Source organism: Capsicum annuum, chromosome 2 (genome assembly GCF_002878395.1).
Source record: "Capsicum annuum cultivar UCD-10X-F1 chromosome 2, UCD10Xv1.1, whole genome shotgun sequence".
Classification (NCBI taxonomy): Eukaryota; Viridiplantae; Streptophyta; class Magnoliopsida; order Solanales; family Solanaceae; genus Capsicum; species Capsicum annuum.
Window position 1 is genome coordinate 153,187,589 of NC_061112.1, and position 5,976 is coordinate 153,193,564.

Sequence of the window (5,976 nt, forward strand, 5' to 3'; positions counted from 1 at the left end):
ACATGAGATAACAAGCAATCAATATTGAGAGTAGAAAAGATGAACATAATAACATGATTTTCTTTTGATTTCTACTTCTTGGATTCACTCAATATATGCTGGAAATTATAGAAGAATAGAGGAAATACATATCTTCTGGCTGTAGTGTTTGGTGGGCTAGCCAATGAACTTCGAACACAATTTTAACTCTAGATCTTTATCTTTAGTGAGAATGAGAGAGGAAGAGATGGGAAAATGAGAGAGGAAGGGAGAGTTTAAATAGAGAAGGAGAAGAAAATGAAAGGTTTGGAGGGAAAATGAAAGGGTTCTTTGAGTTTTAAAACGTTAGGGAGTTACAAAACCGTTTTAAGGGTACATCATCCATTGGTTAGCTTTACATTGGCTATCAACCTGCGACTACTTCCCTTTTATATCTAGAGTCGAAGTATGCAATAAAAGCAAAGCTCACGCATGCCATGTGATTAGACCTTTTTTCATTTATCTGATGAACGTTTTGTGTATATTAGGAGAATATATGGATACTATGATTACAAACTACTGGCTTTAGATAACTTTATTTATCTATCTTGATACCAACAGGAGTTGTCGTACAAGGAAGAGGACAGTACTGACCAGTCTTCACTCACCTGCATTGCTTGGTGGCTGAACCCTTTGCTGATATGGAAACAAATTGTGACAATAGATCGTTTGGATCATTTATTGGTGTATAAAGTCCTGATATAATAGATGCAATTTGAACCTGCTGCCTGAAATGGTTCTATTAGCACTCCTGTATAATGGCAAATCAGTTATTCTGCTTTTCTTTATCATAGGTATTTTTTTCGTAAGCTGTTTGGTATTATTTGTCATATTGCATTTTATTTTGTTTTTTAGGTTTGTTTAACTCTTTTTTCTTGAACGAAATTTAACCAGTCTGTCCTGTATTGTCTTATTACATGATGGTTGTGGTATGTGAAGTTCATTTTCGTCCGTCTTTTTGCTCTTTGATAGTGCTACTTGGTGCAAAATTCCTTTGGATGAGTTTAGAGTTTTGGTATTTGGTTCACTTCCTTCGGCCTCCAGTAATTTAACTATGATTCATGGCACTGGTGTCGTTAGGGAATAGGATGTGGTTATATGGCATTAACCGTCCTCTAGTAAGAGGCTCTATAATCCATCAAATTCATTATTGAAGGGTATCACTATCCGAAAATCTCTTTGCATAAAGCTTAATATAATATTTGGAGTAATCCTGTATCTAATTCTGGGAATTTCACTTCCCAAATACAAAGAATGGTATGTGGTTCAGCATGTTTGATTGAGATCAATAGCTCCTTTTTACCTTTAAAGTCGATGATCGAAATGAATTGGTATTTGTTTAAATTCTTCGAAGACCACTAGATATATGGTTTCATACTTTCATAGATTGAGCTTGCTTTCTTTTTGAAAATTTCTAATCTTGATCATGATCATGGTTTTTTTGAGCGTACTAAATCCCGCCAGACCACGCGATGAGAGGCTCTACCACACCATGAGACTGTAGATAACTTCATCACCCGAACTTGTTTTCTCTAAATTATTTAGTACTTGTCTGAACTCTATTACGACAATCGGTGCTAGTTTTCTGTAGATATACAATATTTTGAGGTAGAAATGCACCCATATTCACCCATATGCACCCAGTGACATGGCCTAACTTCACAAATATTCACTCTTTTGCACCCACTGAACAAGCAACTGGCTATCAGGTTGTTACTGCTTAGAGGAATAGCTGCTTGCAAACTACAGAAACAAAAAAACTACTAAGGAATGTTACATGCTTTCTTGCAGGAAATGTTCGGCGATTTAGGTGACCTATTATATACAAGTACAGGTTTTGATTCCTTCTCCTGCAGCCTGCTGGGGAATATACTGGATCGATGGTTATTCGTGCATATCATATGGTACTCGTCCTAATCTAAATGAATAGTTTGCTTGCAGATTTGATTTAAGCTCTCTTAATACCTAGCTTATACTTAGAGACTAAGTAATGAACTTAATTAAGATTGTGAAAAAAGACTCATGCTCGGTGTAAGAGATTGTCCATACCATATGAAAGGATTATATTAAAAAATGACTAGTTAGTACTATTGTTGACTAGTGGATCTTTATAAGATTATTTGTATTTGAAAGTTTATAATCACAAACATTTATTTATAAAAGGAACATGGAGATATGTGATATCAATGCGGTGCTTTAGGATATTTCTGTATCTTATTTAAGAACTACCATTTGGTAAGTTTGTATAAGAATTGGAGAGCTTTTCATAGTTTTCACAACTTGTGAGGTTTTCATGTTTGTGGGAAACCAAAAGGTTTTGGATTCTGCTAATACAAGGATGAAGAGATTGTGTTAAGTGCTCGTCGCAACCTTCAGGGGTTTGAGATAAATGGTCGGCAGCAAAGAGTTGATTTTGCTGAAAATGATAAAAATTCCGACAAAAATCGTGAACAAGTAAGATAGTTAGATATTCTCGGACAATTTATTTTTATGAGTAGTTCTTAGCAAAAATTACTGGTGTGTTTCTTTCGCGGCCTGTTTCTTAACTTCTTCTCCCTCCCTGGACTGGACAGTCCATTTTCCTTCTTATTTGAGCTGTATGTCTCAACCAAAATGTTCATATACATCAAAAGTTATTGGTTTTTATGCTGCTCAACGATAGGCTATTTCAAAGCCATGACTATGTTGGTGGAGTTATGGAAATGATTAAATTTCGATTAAATTTCATATAAGGCAGTGTTGGCATCTCATTAGGTTCTGTGGAACATGAACTTATTCTTTCTTAAGATATCCAGCAGTAACGTCACCGACTTCGATCCTTGTTAGTGACCACTAAAGTTGGTGTCTGGTGCTTTAACCATTTTAGCTACCTACAATTTGTCATCTTCTTTTGCCTCTACGGTCTATCACCTATTTGACTTATGTCTGTAATTTGTAAAATTTATTCAATTGACAATGTTTGTCTTTTTTGTTAGGGTCGAGGAGGACCTGGTATGGTTGCAAATTTTGGTATGTGTTTCAATTTTGCTTCTGCTTGTCACCCTTTCCTTTTTAATAGGCAAACTAAAGGGGGGGCGCGTGAGGTTCATATCAACAGTAGCAATTGTTTTTTTTCCCTCTTTAGCATATTAGAACCTAACTTTTCTATGGTAATGTCTGTCAGATCCTCAAAAACACATTGGGGGACCTGCTGTCCCTGTGGATTCTGCACTTCAGCAGCCATTAGGCATGCCAGCGATGACTGCTGCAGCCGTTATGGCTAGAGCTCCTGGAGCTGCTCAGAGTGGCAGCTCACTCGGTCAGTCTGGAGTAGATCCTTTAACACTATATATGTCCACAACAACATAGCCAGTGTAATCCCACAAGTATGTGAACCTCGGGGATAACTGCTTGACTTGATTATTGTAATTTTGGTGATAAGCAATATGTAAGCCAACTGCTGCTAGCAATTCCAAATTTGTCAAAGCTCTTTTCCAGGTATTAACCTATGGCAGATGATTAACGTATTGCAAGTTTCTGCTGTTGTTTAGCTTTTTTGCTATTACCGACTTCTCATTTCTCAATAATAAAAACAATCATCTATTCTTCATAGTTGGTGACCCCTTAGATGAATATAGCCTCTCTGCTTATGTTATTCATTACTGCAGCATGGCCAAGAAGCCGTTTAAGGCTTCTAAAACTTTACTCGCAGTGTTTGTCCCCGGCTCCTTTCATTAGTATTTGAAAGTCACAATTTAAAACTTTCTGCTAGATTAGGACTAATGAATCTGTCTCTGTCCTTTGATGTTTATGACATGGTCTGCGAATATGCATGTGTTGTAAGAGTTGGTACTACGGAGAAAAGTTAATTAAAAAATATTGATTTTGCCAACATTATCCCCCTGAACAAGGTCCCCTTGGCTATGGCCTAGTGTCTAAGAACTAGTTTACTTGAAATGGCTTCTTTTCAAATGTTGTTCCAGAAAAAGTTGCCAAAACACTAGGTGATCTCTGCCCACTTTTCAAGCCTTGGTAGATAGAATTATCCGGTACGTGTGCTGGTGGGAGGTAGCAGGTAGCTAGGTACTTCGTAAAATTAGTTGATGCGTGCATAAGCTGATCAGGACAATCCTCAAGGACCACATGCTGGCATGCCTTGTTGCCAGCATTAAGTAACTACGTAAAGTTTGGTAGTCAAATTTAGGTTTCCAAAGCATAGTTAATATGGATAATTTAGCAAAACAAATCCTTTAATAAATGATTCCTTAAGGGAAGGGTCAAGTCAATAGAGTAGTAGTAAAAAGGAATGGAGGGAGAATTAGGAAAGTCACCTGATGAGACCCCATTCTCTGTGAAGATGTTTACTTTAATCTAGCTACTACTTCTGTGTTATCCTTCATGGAGTTGTAGAAGGCTATAAAGTTTGATCTTCCAAGAACGCTTGATTACTATAATGGGATGCTAATGGCCATAGGATTATAATTTTTCCTTATAATTATCAGATTCTTCTCCTTTGTTCATCCTTAACTCTATAAAGCTTTCGGCTAGTGTAATTAAATCTGAGTTTTGCTGCAGTCAAGGGGTGACCATCACCGCAATGTATGCATCATTCCTGTATCAGCACATGGAACAACTCCTACAAGTGTTGCAATGTGTGGGATAAAAATTGTTGTTGTTGGGATGGATGCAAAAGGAAACTGAAGCAAATAAGGATAAACTTGCTGCTCTCATGGTAAATCACATGCTATTATTAACTGGCATCTTCTGTATTGGTTGTATATACTTAAATCTTATTTAAATTTAAGGTTACATATCCATCAACACATGGAGTGTATGAGGAAGGGATTGATGAGATATGTAAGATAATCCATGACAATGGTGGTCAGGTGTGTACATGGATGGAGTTAACATGAATGCACAGGTAATTACCTCCATATCAACTCCTAACCTCTCATGCTGTAGTTTTTCTTACTCAAATTTACAGCTTATTAGTCTAGTGTATGTAAACTGGGATGCAAACATTTCATCATTTTTAATTCTTGTAGATTTTACTTGTCATTGAGTTTGTTTAGTGATAAGACCATTATATCTCTTTAAATTCTAGCTCAACAATTTTGAAGTTAGACCTTATATCTTAGGAGGAGGGATGTATTTGGATTAGGTAATGAACCTTGAATTTACCCTCCTATCTCCTTCTTCCTCTGTTTCTTTACTCTTGGGTGATTTGATAGTTGTCCCCCATGATATCATTTAAGTGGTAATTGAGCTTTATTTATTCTCCTTTTATAGGTGTTCAAAATAAATAAGTAGATGAAGAAAGAAGTGATGAAGCAGTTGACCTTATTACCTGAGAAGATTTTTGAATTGTTGATAGATGCCTTACTATCGATCTTTTTGATATTGAATTTAGTGAGACTTGTCGCCACTCGAACTTGATATTATATTGAAAACTAATGATCATTTGACTTTATAAAGTTTGCTTTTGGATTTAGATTACTAGTTTGTTCCATAAAATATGGAGTTACAATGGACCGTTGCTATAGGTCTATCTATTGCGACGGTAATCATACACATAATGATCGCAGCTATATCAAGCACACGCTCGTGCATAGTACGGACACGTGTGTTCATAGTACGGGCACCTAGTAAACAGATAACAATTACCTAAATCCTACAAAATATTTTAATTAATCGAGCTTCTCCTTGCTCAGTTCGTGATCTCTTTTACACATTTATTCTACATGAGGTCTTGCATAATCATTAAAACTTCTTTTTTTGTTTCTCAAGTTTGATTTTTTATTTTATTCTATTTTTCTTTTTCTTTTCTTTCTCTTCCTCTTCTCTTTTTGGTTCTAGAAACTATTGTTGAATTAATGATTATTCTGCAAGAAGCGTAAGTGCTAAATGTCAATATGTATTTGAGAGAATTTACAGATTTTGGATAAATTTTGTTAATTGAAAAAGTTTGCCAAAATCTAA

General features: G+C 35.9%; 1 long non-coding RNA gene across 1 annotated transcript; it reads left to right on the plus strand.

Annotated features, from left to right (window-relative positions):
* The first annotated feature begins 6 nt into the window (after positions 1–6).
* LOC107860734 lies at positions 7–5,416 on the plus strand. Its single transcript, XR_001671604.2, has 7 exons — positions 7–812; positions 1,810–1,922; positions 2,994–3,027; positions 3,182–3,495; positions 4,573–4,729; positions 4,803–4,918; positions 5,287–5,416. It is a non-coding gene; the product is annotated as an uncharacterized LOC107860734 (long non-coding RNA).
* The last annotated feature ends 560 nt before the right edge of the window (positions 5,417–5,976 follow it).